This window comes from Schistocerca gregaria, chromosome 9, assembly GCF_023897955.1.
Source record: "Schistocerca gregaria isolate iqSchGreg1 chromosome 9, iqSchGreg1.2, whole genome shotgun sequence".
NCBI classification, from domain to species: Eukaryota; Metazoa; Arthropoda; class Insecta; order Orthoptera; family Acrididae; genus Schistocerca; species Schistocerca gregaria.
The window spans coordinates 162,749,266-162,767,393 of NC_064928.1; the positions used below are offsets into that span (position 1 = coordinate 162,749,266).

General features: G+C 43.7%; 1 protein-coding gene across 3 annotated transcripts in view; it reads left to right on the forward strand.

Moving 5' to 3' along the window:
* Positions 1-18,128, forward strand: part of LOC126291983 (zinc finger protein 501-like) — a 128,138-nt gene that overhangs the window by 88,448 nt on the left and 21,562 nt on the right. The window lies entirely within an intron of this gene.

Genomic DNA, 18,128 nt, shown 5'->3' on the forward strand with positions numbered 1-18,128 from the left:
GCATTGCTGTCATTAATTAGTGTCTGTAGGATAGGTGAACATGTACAATTTGAAATTTCTGACACGAACCTGTGGAAAAATTGTGAATCTCTGTGAAAATCTTGAGGAGTAGGCATTGGACCCTGCAGGTTTTAAGCTTGATATCTTTTGGAAGTATGTGGATAACACTTTTGTAGAACAGCTCCATGGTGAGGAGAAACTAGTCAATTCGTGGACTATCTGAATTCCATTCATGGGAACATCAAATTTACAATGGGGTTAGAAATGAACAGATGCTTCCTTTCTTCAATGTCTCTGTTCACTGTAAAACTGACAACACTGTGGGACATGGTGTCTTGTGCAAATTGACTAGTACAGGTTTTTCTTTACCTGTGAGTGGGAACTCTGCCAAGATCAGTTGTTTTGCAATATACCTGTTCAAGGGCACATATGATTGCTGATAAGGACTATCTACAGGGAGAACTTGAACACCTCAAATATGTTTTTGAAGATAATCTCTCTCTACCGTGAAAGATCCACAAGAATTTGTATCTACATTTTCATCTAAGTGACTACGCTGCAATTCACTGTTAAGTGCCCTTCATATTAAAATCAAAGGTGAGTGCCTCACCTCAAGAAGCTGAAGAGGAAAGGTTCAAGTGCGTAGTCTTTCTACTATTCATAGGGAATCTTTCTTCTAAAGTGGTATGTTTCTATCTCAAAATAGTGAAGGCTACTTTTTGGCCAGCACCAAAGATAGCCATGGCCATCAGGATTACCCGATTCTAAGGATGGCAACCATATATAAGATCGTCTGTCAGTGTGGTTTACCAAATAGCAGATGTACTTTATCTTTAGTTCACAAATATAGTGTGGAACATGAACACTGTACTTGCCTGCTACAGGCTGATAAATCTGCTTTGGCCGAGCATTGTACACAGGCAGCCCCTACAACTGACCGCAAAAACATCCAGATTGATACACCTGTTTCATCCTTCTGGGATTCAGTTGTCAGGGAAGCTATTGAGGGAGAGGGAGGTGGCTGTAGGTACTGGAGTGTCTCAGAGTGTAATTTCCAGGACCTGGACACGATTTCAGACAACAGGAACCATTAGAAGAAGGCAAGGCCAATGTTATCCATGGGTACCATCAGCAAGAAGTGAGCATTATCTCCAGTTAATATCCCATCAAGACAGGAGGCTGAATAAAACTCAACTTCAACGCACCCTCCAGGCATCAACAGGATGCGCAATGTCAACACATACAGCCCAAAATTGCCTGTGGGAATGTGGCCTCTATGCATGGAGGCCTACGGTATGTGTCCCATTATAACAACACCACCATTTATCCCACCGGAACATCAGGATTGGAGTCGTAATGCGTGGCACCACGTGCTGTTCACAGATGAGTCAAGATTTTGTGTTCAGCTGGACAATCGTAGTTCCCTTCTCTAGAGAGAATGTGGAACTTGAAACTATCCTGCTTATGTGCAGGAAACAATACCATATCATAGTGGTGGATGAATGGTGTGGGCAGAAGTCAATACTGGCCTACGTACAGACCTCTATACCTGTTCGAAACGGCGCTTGGACTCCTCAGAGGTATAGAGACGAGATCCTTCGATCTTTTGTTGTGCCCTACACTGGTGCCATAGTAGATGCCTTCCTTCTGGCAGACGATAACGCTCGTCTCCACAGAACTGCACTGGTGGACAACATGCTTCAAGCTGAGGGAATTGAATAAATGGAGTGGCCAGCTTGTTCACTGGACTTAAACCTGATTGAGCATATGTGGGACGCACTTGGCAGGCGCATTGGAGCGAGACCAGCACCTCCTAAAATGGTTGCAGAGCTGGATATTGTACTCATGGAAGAATGGTCAAATATCCCTCAACAGCTGATTGATAACCTCATACTGTCCGTGACACGTAGCTGTGCAACTGTACTGGTCGTCCGAGGTGATCACAGGCTATATTAGAAGGCAATGAGAATGGCCATTTCATTATTACGGTAGCCCCACAGTGCCTCGCTCTACACTAATGCCATGTAAACCTTGAGTAAAGAGTTGAGACAGCAAAATATTGTACTGTTTTACACACCAATTACAATTGTAACCGTGAATAAAATACGTTACCATATGTCTATGGTGTGTGATAGCTCATCTTATCCCCTAATTGTTTTGAGCAGTGTATACTCCTGGAAATTGAAATAAGAACACCGTGAATTCATTGTCCCAGGAAGGGGAAACTTTATTGACACATTCCTGGGGTCAGATACATCACATGATCACACTGACAGAACCACAGGCACATAGACACAGGCAACAGAGCATGCACAATGTCGGCACTACTACAGTGTATATCCACCTTTCGCAGCAATGCAGGCTGCTATTCGCCCATGGAGACGATCGTAGAGATGCTGGATGTAGTCCTGTGGAACGGCTTGCCATGCCATTTCCACCTGGCACCTCAGTTGGAGCAGCGTTCGTGCTGGACGTGCAGACCGCGTGAGACGACGCTTCATCCAGTCCCAAACATGCTCAATGGGGGACAGATCCGGAGATCTTGCTGGCCAGGGTAGTTGACTTACATCTTCTAGAGCACGTTGGGTGGCACGGGATACTTGCGGACGTGCACTGTCCTGTTGGAACAGAAAGTTTCCTTGCCGGTCTAGGAATGGTAGAACAATGGGTTCGATGACGGTTTGGATGTACCGTGCACTATTCAGTGTCCCCTCGACGATCACCAGAGGTGTACGGCCGGTGTAGGAGATCGCTCCCCACACCATGATGCCGGGTGTTGGCCCTGTGTGCCTCGGTCGTATGCAGTCCTGATTGTGGCGCTCACCTGCACGGCGCCAAACACGCATACAACCATCATTGGCACCAAGGCAGAAGTGACTCATCGCTGAAGACGATACGTCTCCATTCGTCCCTCCATTCGCGCCTGTCGCGACACCACTGGAGGCGGGCTGCACGATGTTGGGGCGTGAGCGGAAGACGGCCTAACGGTGTGCGGGGCGGTAGCCCAGCTTCATGGGAGATGGTTGCGAATGGTCCTCGCCGATACCCCAGGAGCAACAGTGTCCCTAATTTGCTGGGAAGTGGCGGTGCGGTCCCCTACGGCACTGCGTAGGATCCTACGGTCTTGGCGTGCATCCGTGCGTCGCTGCAGTCCCAGGTCGACAGGCACGTGCACCTTCCGCCGACCACTGGCGACAACATCGATGTACTGTGGAGACCTCACGCCCCACGTGTTGAGCAATTCGGCGGTATGTCCACCTGGCCTCCCGCATGCCCACTATACGCCCTCGCTCAAAGTCCGTCAACTGCACATACGGTTCACGTCCACGCTAATGCGGCATGCTACCAGTGTTAAAGACTGCGATGGAGCTCCGTATGCCACGGCAAACTGGCTGATACTGACGGCGGCGGTGCACAAATGGTGCGCAGCTAACGCCATTCGACGGCCAACACCGCGGTTCCTGGTGTGTCCGCTGTGCCGTGCGTGTGATCATTGCTTGTACAGCCCTCTCGCAGTGTCCGGAGCAAGTATGGTTGGTCTGACACACCGGTGTCAATGTGTTCTTTTTTCCGTTTCCAGGAGTGTATATTAAAAGGGATGTTAAAAGATGAAGCATAATATGTTCTTCAGCAGTGGCTTGGTAGTGCTGCTGCACGGTGGTAGCAGTCAGTGCAGGCCAGAACGGTGCTGTCATTGTTGGTGTAGGAGTTATATATCATTATTTAGTGTAGCTATTAATTCATATGGACAAAATAAATATCACACTAGACTAATTTGGGACTGCTCTATTGAATGGACACACAAAATACCACTTTAAATATCATTCTGTTTGTAATGGGGACAAGCCAATGCTTTCCATCAATGAGCATTGTATGAAATACATGACAAACAGAGATGGGTGGAATGTGTATGGAGAGTTTATCACCAATGAAATGAGAATTCTTCCCGGGACAACACAAACGTATGCAAAGTGTATGGAAATGTGCTATTCAAAGCAGCATTCGGAGAGTATGAGAAGCAAACTCCTAGCATCACGAAGTGTCCTGTTGTCGTATTGGGAGAATTGCAGAAATAATCTGTCCAGAAGCTAACTGCGAAATCATATAAGTTGGCGATGATACAGGTGATAGTCAACAATTTGTTGAAGTACAAGGTACATCAGAAGATCTCCATCAATTTTTGTGATTTAAAAAATAACTGTAATACTTTGCACCAATTAATTAATTTCCATTATAAGTTACTCAAAAATGAAAATAACAAATTATTTGAATGAAGTGAGTTTTGAATGTTGTGCACTTGTTGTTGTGGTCTTCAGTTCAAAGACTGTATTGACGCAGCTCTCCATGCTACTCTGTCCTGTGCAAGCTTCTTCATCTCCAAGTAACTACTGCAACCTACATCCTTATGATGCCTTAGAACATGTCCTACCAACTGATCCCTTCTTCTAGTTAAGTTGTGCCACAAATTCCGCTTCTCCCCAGTTCTATTCAGTACCTCATCATTAGTTACGTGATCTACCCATCTAATCTTCAGCATTCTTCTGTAGCACATTTCGAAAGCTTCTATTCTCTTCTTGTCTGAATTATGTATCATGTATGTTTCACTTCTATGCATGGCTACACTCCACACAAAAACTTTCAGAAAAGACTTCCTAGCACTTAAATCTATACTCGATGTTAACAAATTTCTCTTTTTCAGAAGCACTTATCTTACCATTGCTAGTCTATATTTTATAACCTTTCTACTTCGACCATCATCAGTTATTTTGCTCCCCAAATAGCAAAACTCTAATATTACTTTAAGTGTCTCATTTCCTAATCTAATTCCCTCAGCATCACCCGACTTAATTCGACTACATTCCATTATCCTCATTTTGCTTTTGTATATGTTCATCTTATATGCTCGTTTCAAGACACTGTCCATTCTGTTCAGCTGTTCTTCCAGGTCCTTCACTGTCTCTGACAGAATAACAGTGTCATCAGCAAACCTCAAAGCTTTTATTTCGTCTCCATGGATTTTAATTCCTACTCTAAATTTTTCTTTTGTTTCCTTTACTCCTTGCTCAATATACAGATTGAATAACATCGGCTGGCCGGAGTGGCCAAGCGGTACTAGACGCTACAGTTTCGAACTGTACGACCGCTACAGTCACAGGTTCGAATCCTGCCTCGGGCATGGATGTGTGTGATGTCCTTAGGTTAGGTAGGTTTCAGTAGTTCTAAGTTCTAGGGGACTGATGACCTCAGAAGTTAAGTCCCATAGTGCTCAGAGCCATTTGAATAACATTGGAGATAGCCTACAATCCTGTCACACTCCTTTCCCAACCACTGCTTCCCTTTCATGCCCCTCGACTCTTATTACTGCCATCTCGTTTCTGTACAAATTGAAAATAGCCTTCCGGTGCCTGTATTTTACCCCTGCCACCTTCATGATATGAAAGAGAGTATTCCAGTCAACAATGCCAAAAGCTTTCTCTAAGTTTACAAATACTAGATACGTATGTTTGCCTTTCCTTAATATATCTTCTAAGATAAGTTGTAGGGTCAGTATTGCCTCGCGGGTTTCTTCATTTCTACATAATCCAAGCTGATCTTCCCCAAGATAGGCTTCTACCAGTTTTTCCATTCGTCTAAAGAATTCGTGTTTGTATTTTGCAACCGTGACTTATGAAACTGAAAGTTCGGTAATTTTCACACCTGTCAGAACCTGCTTTCTTTGGAATTAGAGTCATTATGTTCCTCTTGAAGTCTGAGGGTATTTCACCTGTCTCATACACCATGCACACCAGGTGGAAGAATTTGGTCATGGCTGGCTCTCCCAAGGCCATCCATAATTCTCCTCCTGGGGCCTTGTATCTACTTAGGTTTTTCAGTACTCTGCCAAATTTTTCACGCAGTATCATATCTCCCATTTCATCTTCATCTACGTCCTCTTCCATTTCTATAATATTGTCCTAAATTACATCGCCCTTGTATAGAGCTTCTATATAATCCTTCCACTTTCCATACAGGTTGTTCTGTTTTCTCCAAAGGTCTCTTTAATATTTTTGTAGGCAGCATCTCTCTTACCCCTAGTGATATATGCTTCTACATCCTTACATTTGCCAGCCATTCCCACTTAGCTGTTTTGCACTTCCTGTCGATCTCATTTTTCAGACTTTTGTATTCCTTTCCGCCTGCTTCATTTACTTCATTTTTATATTTTCTCTTTATATCAATTAAATTCAATACTTCTTGTGTTATTCAAGGGTTTTTACTAGTGCATGTCATTTTACCTACTTTATACTCTGCTGCCTTCACTATTTCATCTCTCAAAGCTAGCCATTCTTCTTCTACTGTATTCCTTTCCCCTTTTCTTGTCAATCGTTCCCCATTGCTCTCCCTGAAACTCTCTACAACCTCTGGTTCTGTCAGTTTATCCAGATCCCATCTCCTTAAATTCCTACCTTTTTTCAGCTTCTTCAGTTTTAATCTACAGTTCATAGCCAATAGATTGTGGTCAGAGTCCACATCTGCCCCTGGAAATCTCTTACAATTTAAAACCTGGTTCCTAAATCTCTGTCTTACCATTATACAATCTATCTGAAACCTTTCAGTATCTCCAGGCTTCTTCCATGTATACAACATTCTTTCATGATTCTTAAACCAAGAATTAGTGGTGATTAAGTTGCGCCCTATGCAAAATTCTACCAGGCAGCTTCTTCTTTCATTTCTTAGCCCCAATCCATATTCACCTACTATGTTTCCTTCTCTCCCTTTTCCTACTGCTGAATGCCAGTCACCCGTGACTATTAAATTTTTGTCACCCTTCACTATCTGAATAATTTCTTTTATTTCATCATACATTTCTTCAATTTCTTCGTCATCTGCAGAGCTAGTTGGCATATAAACTTGTACTACTGTAGTAGTAGTGGGCTTTGTGTCTGTCTTGGCTACAATAATGTGTTGACTATGCTGCTCGTAGTAGCTTACTCAATATTAAACCTTGTCCTGCATTACCCATATTCGACAAATTCCCTTTATATCTATCGTTAACCTACCCATTTCCCTTTTTAAATTTTCTAACCCACCTGCTTGATAAAGTGATCTGACATTCCACGCTCCGATCCATAGAAAGCCAGTTTTGTTTCTTTTGAAAATGACATCCTCCTTCGTAGTCCCCATCCAGAGATCCGAATGGGGGACTATTTTACTTCCGGAATATTTTACCCAAGAGGACACCGTCACCATTTAACCATACAGTAAAGCTGCATTTCTTCGGGAAAAATTATGGCTGTTGTTTCCCTTTGCTTTCAGGCGTTTGCAGTATCAGCACAGCAAGGCTGTTTTGGTTGATGTGACAAGGCCACATCAGTCAATCATTCAGACTGTTGCCCCTGTAACTTCTGAAATGGCTACCGCCTCTCTTCGGGAACCATGCATTTGTCTGGCCTCTCAACAGATACCGCTCCATTGTGGTTGCACCTACTGTACGGCTATCTATCGCTGAGGCACGCAAGGCTCCCCACCAACGGGAAGAGCATGGTCCACGGAGGGGGGGGGGGGGGCGGTGGACGCTGTTGTTTACACTTTACCCATTGTTTTATAGCACCGATGTGATCTCCTACGAGCCAAAGTGATAAGCGCCTTAGAAACATGGAAAACAAGTTTCATGGCATCTATCACTACATAGAAATGCTTCGTTTTTACGGTTGCCACTGCACCATTGCTATACGAAGGCAATCCCGGAGCCAATTTAAGGTATTTGTTGCAAGAAGTAACAAGACATTTAAACCGCCAAATGAACTGGAACTAATGCACGAAGCTTTGTCGCACATCACTGCTGAATGCTGGCAGTATACAGGCCGGCGCATCATAAAGAAAGAAGTGAAAGTGCAGCACTTTGATAGCTTCATGACTTCCATTGTTGATAGACTCATTATCAATGTGGCAGATGACAGTTCCGGTACTAAAGTATATTCCTCGGATGTGAATATCGAAGGTGTTCAGAATTACCAGACAACTGACTGTAATACCTTCAGTGGCTTCAATATTTAACTGTACAATGAAATCCCTGCAGTACGGTTTTCAGTCATATTTAGCTCGCACAGAAAAGTTGCTCCATATTTAAGTTAGGAACTTTCAGTTGTTTTGTTTTTAATTACAATACTATGGTAGCTAAGAACGAAAACATGCTGTGGTTTCCATCTGGTTCCCAAAGAAGCTTGCGGTATTGCTGGAATTTTTGCGAATATTATTTCATTCTGTTTAAAAATTAAATAGCATTCGAAGCTATAGTCTTAACTGCAACTGCTCACATCACTGCAGCTAGCTGGTCAGTGTTGACCGAGGTAAATGTCCTGTACCATCGCTCAGTCAATGTACACATAAGACACAGCATAAAATGTATCCTTATTATCGTATTTGACTGTACTTGAGACTCCTCACTTCCACTCCATGTGAAACGAAATCAAATGAGATTCCAGCAAATGCGGAAGAATACATGGTGTAATGTTTCTTATGGTGAACACAGTATAGCACGATTTCACAACATAAACTCAAACACAACTGTCTGTCACTATTCGACTGCTGCTATCGACGTCGCTCTGACAACACAATATGTACAGATGTGTTCAAATTACAGGACTAAAGACATTTTTCCAAAACTTTACATTTATTATACATTTACATCCACATGCGGATTATATTTGTGCATTCAGTGCTTTGTATGCATGCCTTTGTTCTTAATCAACATTTTTATCCTGTTTGGCATAGGTTTTATTAACTTTTCACGTGACATTTAAATATCATTATCATGGTACCAGATGTACTCTAGTTTCTCCATGAGATCTTGGTTGGTAGTTATTGTAAATTTCCTTATCCACTGTTTCACAATAGCCCATAAATTTTCAACTGAGGGGCTATTACCTGGCCAGTGCAACACTTTCAGTTGATTTTCTTCCAGGTACTTGGAAAAGCTTTTGACGTTGTGCAAGGTGCCCCATCATGCATAATAATTGGATCTTTATTAGGAAACCACTCGTTTATTTGGGTAAAAGTTCCTATTCAAGGATTTCTTTGTATTGTTCATGCCTCATTGTCCCTTCAACAATGTGTAATCTGCCAGGACCTTTCACAGACATCACACTTCAGGCCATAACGGAAGTTGGCCGCTTCACACATTGCTGCACACACTCAGCTTTGAACTTTTCTCCAGGTCTGCAATGAACATACTGGCCGCTTTCTCCCTCCACATTGAATACAGCTTCATCACTGAAGCATACCTGAAGCATGTGTACAAAATTGCAATTTAGAAAAGCTGGGAATAGTAGCATAGGAGACCTCAACAATTCCAAAATTCAAATGTGCATTTCTTCAGTATCAAGAAAACTTCAGAATTTCAAGCCAAAACTCCTAGCTTTAGAGATCACACCCACTTAATTCACCATATCACTGCATATACCTTAGGCCATTCCTCACTTGTCCACTCCTGAAGTTGTTTAGCCCACTGCAATCTTTTGGTTTTCTTGTCAGGTGTGATTTCCTGTTTTATCCTTGGTCGGCATGCCCTTAAACTATATTCAAACAGACTCCTCCTCACTGTCACAGGTGAAACTTCAATCAGATGCTGGAAGGTTTCTTGGCGAATATCAGCCCATTCTTCACGGAATCCTGCGCTGAGGAGAGGTATCGATGTTGATGGGTGAGACATGGCATGAAGTCGGCGCTCCAAACATCCCGTAGGTGTTCTATAGGATTCAGGTAAGGACTCTGTGCAAGCCAGTCCATTACAGGGATGTTATTGTCGTGAAGCCACTTCGCCACAGGCCGTGCATTATGAACAGGTGCTCGATCGTGTTGAAAGATGCAATCGCCATCCTGAATTGCTCTTCAACAGTGTGAAGCAAGAAGGTGCTTAAAACATCAATGTAGGCCTGATCTGTGATAGGGCCACGCAAAACAAGAATGGTTGCAAGCCCCCTCCATGAAAAACTCGACCACACCATAACACCACCGCCTCCTAATTTTACGGCACTACACACGCTGGCAGATGACATTCCCGGGCATTCTCCATACCCACACCCTCCCATCGGATCGCCATGCCGTGTACCGCTTTTCAGACATCTAATGTTTATGCTTCTTACAGCAAGCGAGGCGTCGTTTGGCATTTACCGGTGTGATGTGTGGCTGATAAGCAGTGGCCTGATCCTTCGGCCTAGCTGTCATAGTACTTGCTGTTCATTCTGATACAGTTTGGAATTCCTGTGTGGTGGTCACCTAATCACATTAGAAGTCCACACCCTTCTGCTCTCCCACGATGTCTAATGACTAATGCGGTCGCTGATATGAAGTACCTGGCAGTAGGTGGCAGCACAATACGCCTTAGATGAGAAACATGCTTTGGGGGTGTCCGGATACTTTTGATCACATAGTGTATTTGTCATTAGAGTTACTCCTTGACGTTAGTGATAAAGACGATTGCATGCCTCTCTTCACAGTCAATTGTTGAGCCTTTCACGCTTGCAAGCTATGCTACAGACGTGTTTTAGGTCGAAATAAATGTTCAGTTCTACCAGATACCACATATTTGGTGACTCCGACGATAACACAACAACACGACCGCGTCGGCTTCAACGTTTCGCACCGCACCGTAACGTGAACGTTCTCGCACGAAAATGGACAATCCACCAGTCACCGCAAAGCCAGCTACAAGCATCACAATTTACAGGGCTACAATTAGACCCCTGCCCTTCTGGCAACACAACCCGGTGTTGTGATTTGCGCAACTTGAAAGCCAGTTCGTCCTTGCGCAGATATCAGAGACGAAACGAACTATGTAGTAGCAGCACTAACAGAAGATCTATCTGCTAAAGCACGAGATGTACTTACTTGCTGCAGCATCCAACGCCGAACGGTATGCGTCAATTAAGAACACGCTAGTGATGTGCCTGTCACAATCGGAAGTAAGCGAGTAGAGAAGCTTTTACGGCTTGAGGAGGTCGGCAATCGAACCCCGTCACAACTTTTATGCAGTCTGCACACACTGGCAAGCAACACAGTGAACCACGATGTGCTGCACTGTGCTTAGTTGTCCCGATTACTCTGACACTCATAAAACTCCGGCAGTGTGCGCGGGTGATTTAAGCGCAGTAGCGCAAACAGCGGACAGGATCATCGAGATGTACACTGCAACAAACGTGTCAACAATGACACCACTGCAAGAGAATACGCCTGCAGAATCGCTCCAGTCGCTATTAGCGGAGCACACGCGTCATCGCCGCGCGGAGTGGCCTCGCGGTTTAGGGCGCCATGTCACGAACTTCGCGGCCCCACCAGCTGGAGGCTCGAGTCCTCCCTCGGGCAAGGATGTGTCTGTTGTTCCTAGCATAAGTTAGTTTAAGTAGTGTGTAAGTCTTGGACCGATGATCTTAGCAGTTTGGTCCCTTAGGAATTGACATACATTTGAACATTTGTTGAACACACGTCATCGACCGCTCCGCCATCGGCACAAAATTTGTGTTGGTACGACAAGAAATTCGCCATCGACGCGTGGCAGTGGAAGTGGAAACATGAGGCGGAAAACGTAACAGCAGCAACTACTCATCCCGGTGATGCATGTTGACTTTTTGTCACAGACCTCTACACGAAAGTACAATATCTAGTTACCGTGTTCCGGTAACTCGTGTACCACGACGGAGCTGCGACGATTCTTGTCTCTTTTCCTCTAACTACTCTACGATTAAAACATACGGTTATGTCACATTGTTGCTTAACCTTGGACTACGCCGTGCATTTGAGTAGCGCTTCACAGTATCGGATATATCGTAGCCTATCGTAGGAGCAGATTTATGATCTGATACCTGACCTCCGACGCAAGCAGCTGATAGATTCTACTACGCACCTGCATACTCCAGAGAAGGTGTGTTGCATCTCTCCGATGACGATACGTACGGTAGCAGGAGATACACCGTACACACGATTACTAAAAGAAATTCCCGAAATCGTGCAGCAGTCACCTAGTCTCCCAGCGGCTAAACACGCGACGGTACATCACATTTTGACCACGCCAGACCCGCCATTTCACGCGCGGCCTAGACGTTTGGCGCCAGAGAAGTTGCGAGTCGTGAAGCAGGAATTGCACAGCATGCGGTCAATGGGCGTTCTGCAGAGTTTCGAGTAGCAGTTGGCCAGTCCTAATCCATGTGGTACCAATGAAGAAGAACGGGTGCTGTCCATGTGGCAATTACCGACAGCTCAATGCGAGGCCCATCATGGTTCGATACCCGGTGACACATATAGAAGACTTACATGTCAACAGTCTTGGTAAGACTATATTTTCCACTATTGATCTTGTCCGGGCGTATTATCAGATCCCCGTTGCCGTAGAAGATATCCTCAAGACAGCAGTGACAACACCTTTCGGTCTATTCGAGTTCACTAGAATGCTTTCTGGTCTATGCAACGCAGCACAGACGTTTCGACGTTTCATGGATGAGATCACTAGGGACTTAGATTTCTTTTATGTTTACACAGATGATATTTCGGTGATTTCTGCGACGGAAGAAGAACATTTTCATCATGTAGCTCAGATTTTAATCGTTTACGCACCCAGGGCTTAGTAATTAATCTTTCAAAGTGTACTTTTGGAGCGAGGGAAGTGCTATTTCTGGGTTACTCGGTAGACGCGCATGGTGTTTGACCGCCGCAAGATAAAGTGGAAGCCATAAAGAAGTATCCTCGCCTCACTACAATCAGTGAGCTACGCCAGTTTTTAGGGGCCATAAATTTTTACCAAAGATTTGTTTACAACTGTGTATCGATAACAGCGCCCCTGAATGAATTTCTTAAAGGCGACCCAAAGCCAAAAGACAAGCTGCCGTGGACAAGCGAAGCAGACGACGCTTTTCAAGCCGTAAAAACAGAAATTGTAGAGGCTGCACAATTAGCAGACCCTGTGGCACAGGCTGCACTTACAGTTAAGGCTGATGCATCGTCTACAGCCGTTGGCGCTGTATCGCAACAGGTCCAGCTTTGTAGGCAGCCCATAGCAGTCTTCAGTCAGAAGTTTTCACCTTCACTGCAACGTTGGCCAATCTATGAGTGCGAACTGAATGCTGCTTACGCCGTAGTCAAGAAATTCAGGCATTTACTAGGGGACCTACAGTTTACTATTTATACAGATCACAACGTACGCCTTGGCTGTAAAACCAGAGAAAGCATCGCCCAGGCGACTGTGCCATTTAGATTACATTAGCCAATTCGCCCCGTGTATTGTTTATATACAAGGGAAGCTGAACGTATCAGCGGATGCGCTATCACGTGTAGAGGGGTGAACGCTACAATAGACACATGCTCACATGTTGTTGAAGCTCTAACGGTTACCGTTGAGTTTGATGCCCTCGCACAGGCCCAGCAACGTTATAACGGGTTAGAAAATTTGTTGAAGAAACCGGGACGACTGAAGTTACAATGTGTCGCGACGCCTGAAGTAAATGTTGAATTGTATTGTGACCTATCTGGAGTGAAAGCACGTCCATTTGTGCCGCAACACTTCCGAGCACAAGCAGTTGCATTAGTACACAATCTGGATCATCCAGGAGTACAAGCCACTATTGGATTGATCAAACAAAGTTTCGTCTGGCCTAGAATGCACGCAGATTCCAAAACATTTGTCAAGCGATGCATTGCGTGTCAAGGAAACAAGATGACGCAGCACTTCATAACACTTCCTGGGGATTTTCTGCCGCCGAATCGTTTCGAACATGTGCATGTCGATATCGTGGGCCCGCTCACAGTCTCAGAAGGCTACAACTACTGTCTTACAGTTGTGGACCGACTTAACAGGTGGCCTGAAGCATTCCCCATGGAATTTCGCTGTTGGATCGTCCTATTCGGCGTACCGCTACGGAATACCACAGACCAGGGACGACAGTTCGAATCCTACGTTTTCAGAGCATTAACTACGTTATTAGGCATGAGGCTTATACGCACCAGGGGCCTATAGCCCCCGCCCCCCCCCCCCCCCTCCCCAATGGAGCATCGTATTACACTGAATAAAATTACTTCAGAAATTAGGGAATACATTACAAAAAAAGAATAAGAGCAGCAAATAGCTTACTATCTAAACCAATAAATATCATTTAACTTAAAACGGGCGTCTTATTATTTATTAATACACATTTTTTCCCCTGAACTCCAAAACTGTTACCAGAAACTATTACAAGCAAAACCAAATTTTACCAATTTGCCGTTGGAGGATCCCAACTCTCCTTTTGTTAAGCGATATTCCATTCCCCCAAACCCTGTCCCCCTCCCATTAGCGCCCCCCCCCCCTCCCCCCCCCCCCCCCCCCCCCCCACAATAAGCCCTTGACCGACTTCTAGAATCGCCCCCTGATATGCACCACAGCTATCACCCTACATCAAATATTATAGCTGAACGCCTGCATCGCCAACTGTAAGCAAATCTACTATCGTCCGTTTTTTTTATCTGTTTTCCGTCTTTCCCTTAGTTGCTCTAAATGTCACACGATGCAAAATTGGATGGCCATTGCCTCTTGTACTCCTCGGACAATGGGCGTAATTCAAAAGCTATCTAAAAGCTACGGCAGCAGAGCTAGTGTACGGGCAAACGCTACGTCTGCCAGGAGATTCTTGCACAGCATGGCAGACGATATAGTCGAGGCATCAGACTTTGCTGCTTGATTACGACAGCAAATGCGCCAGCTTATACCAACGGCGCCCCGAAGGCAGGTTGGGAGACACTCGTTGGTGTTAGCAGATTTTTTAGAACTGCTCACAAGTTTCCTTATGCAATGGTGCAGTACGCAAGCCGTTGCCGTTGCCGTCACCGTACGACGGACCATATCCGGTGATTAGCAGAGGTGGCCACACATTCCAGATCAGAGTAAATGGTATGCCTACTACTGTCGCACTAGACCGACTCAAGCCCGCGTTGTTCGACGCATTGGACACAGTAAGGACTGCGGGAGGCGAACGAGAAGACACGAATGTAGCACGAGGAAACTTCCCCGTACCCCACACACACTACAGACGCCAGGTGCCTCGGAGAAGAAAACGACGCCGAAGGCTGGCACCTCACATCGCACTGGAACCACCGACTCCATGGCACAATGCCAGGTTTCAAGAAAGTAGTGGTAACGCGTGCAGGGCGACGTGTGAAGTTTAATCAGCGATATCATTGACACAAGGCCTGAGTCATGTAGCATCTCATTCTGTCCCCACAAACGCGAGTGTACAATGGTGCATAAACATTCCATGCGACTAGTATTTGTCTTGTACGAGTTGTTACTCTTTGACGTTAGTGATATAGACGATTCCATCCCCGTCTTGACAGTGAATTGTTCAGCCTCCCACGCTTTCAAGCTGTCTTGCGTACATGTGTTTTATGTGGAAGTAAGTGTTCATTTCTACCAGATACCACACATTTAATAAGCTCTCAGTGTTTCTTACCCCAACATCAATTAGTATTTCGTGCTTGTAGTAATTTGCTTCTGTACTGAGTTGATATCAACAACTTTAGCTAAATAAATGGCATGATGAAACATTTGAATGATCTCACATAATTCAAAATACTCGTTGCCACAGAATGTGTTTCAGCTAACAAATTTAACTTATTGTGATTTTAAAGATCAATTGCAGTCTTATCCAAGTAAGCTGCAATTGGTATTGCAGCGTCGATGCGAGCACTCCAGTTATTATCAGAAATGGGATATAAATAACTTCCAACTAAGAGTTCCAGAATTTCGCGTAGTTGTGAATTACTACTGAATGGGTGTAAAGAAGATGAATTACCAAAAAAAAAGTATCTGCTTTATGACAATCCTCCACTAGCTGCATCTACTCCGTGTACGGCAGTGAGGAGAACACAGAGAACATTTTGCAAGAGTACTTCACTGAACAAAATGTGACTAAACTCCTGTATAAGACTTCGTAATATTTCTTCTCTTATTATAACCTTGTCCGGGGCACTCACTAATAAGAATTGAGTGCTTCACGAGTGGCAATTGAATTAAATGTGCAATAGCAACTGTCGCTTTCTAATTAAAATCTAAAAAATTCCAAAAACCGATCATTATTTTCGTATTTATCAGTTGCTTTCTTGAATTAAATATAGCGCAGGATAAATGTTATTTGTTCAGTCTGATTTGAATCAGGAGCTGCATTAACAATAATTCAGTAATTTACGAACCAAATACAGCGCGGACTGAATATAATTTGTTCAGTATGATTGAAATCAGTAGTTGCACCAACAATAGTTCATTAATGCTTCTCATTTTCGGTTGCCATCAAGATGACACCCCTGACATTATGGGCACAACTACAAATAAATTCATTCTGAATATCACTCGACACATAATACACTTGTAAACGCTTTCTAGGTTCTTGTCGTTGTCTGACTCAGGAGCTCTAATATTCTGAAGAAATTTCCATTACATCGATGTGCAATTTTTTGAGCTGAACCTGTGAAGGTCAAGCGTCTTTGACCAAGAAATACTGTCACATCAAGTAACATAAGAGTAATTTGGCTGTTCGGCGGAAGAACAAAAGAACATTACCTTTTTATTTCCGAATATCAGCATGGCCATTGTACCTCTTCTATGTAATTCATTTCTTCACTTTTATGATTCTTCCAAGACTGATACACAAACAGAAATATTTTGTTTACTCTCAAATGTAAAATGTTTTCTGTGTACTCGTTTTTCGTGCAAAATCACCTTTCGGTGTAATCAGAAATGTCTTATCTCCGAATGTTGTTGACAAACCTACCAAATTATAACGACTTTTCCAGCTGTTAAGATGTACATTTGTTGGGGGGGAAATGTTTTGTTAGGATTTCCAACATTTAAAGAAAGTGCATTTTCGATTCCATCACAAGGAGGTTTCCGTGCACGATGTCTAAAGAAAATATTGTGAATTGAAGATGCAACATAAAAAAAGAACTGCGTGCATTTCGCCTATATGACTCATAAAACTGAGGAACTGAATTGGAAAGGAAGAGCGACATTGGTTTTTCTGGGGCTAGGGTAATTTTCTTTCCTTTATTATACAATTTTTTTTTTTTTTTTTTTTTTTTAGAATAGCGGACTGACTTTTACGTACTTGACATTTCGAGGCCCCACCATGATGTTTGGGCCCCGCCCCCTTCTCGGCAGGCGTGGTCGTGGAAAACTTTGGAAGAGATGAAGCAGCGTGTTATCTTCTATGGAGACTCATCAACAGATGTACGCTTAACTTCTGTTGTGCTCCTGGGAAGTCTGATGGAACCCTTGTTATCCACATTGTATGTTAAAGGGCTGGTAGTCAATATCAATAGTAATGTCATACTGTTGCAAATGATGCAGTCACCTATAATGAATTTCACGTCTCAGGCAATAAGTTGTTACGTCAAGTGACGGTAATATTATTAGGTTTTTAGTGTGAATTCTGTGAAATGTTGATGTATAGACAGGTTGTGCCATTGACTACCATGGTTGTGCGAAGCACTTGTTAGGGGTACACTCACTTGTTGCTCCCACCACACAGATTTGTGGAACATATCATGCTATATGCATTACAATTTGTACTGTGATGTAAGTAAAGGAGGCTTGTGAACTTGTGTACGTATATATATATTTTTTTAATTTTATTTCTTGCTTCGTCTTGTAGCTGCTGTAATTTTGATATTGTTTTTACCACCTGGCAGCTAAGTATTGCCGAATTGGGCCAAATTAACTCTGAATTATGAAATAAAGTGGTTATATCACAATAAAACAAAAGTCTACGTAGGTAAATCACTTTCCTCAAGGAATTTACAGCAGCTAGGGTCCATACATACAAAAGACAATTACTATTCTCTTAATAGGGAAGCAGACATGTACCCATCTGCAAACGTTGAGCACGACATTTTCGGCATGTATTTTGCCTCTCGTGTTCAGAAAACAAGCAGAAGAGCTGCACTAGCATTTAATAAACAATTAAATAGTGGGCAGACATATTAAATCACCAAGTGAAGTCTGCTTTCCTCAGCAGTCAGCTACGGCTCAAAGGTATAGGCTCTCAGACTCAACTTTGTAAGACCTGCCGGGGTCGTCAGGACGATGCAGGGGAACATCATTTCTACATCTACTTACGTCCTCTGCGTATCAC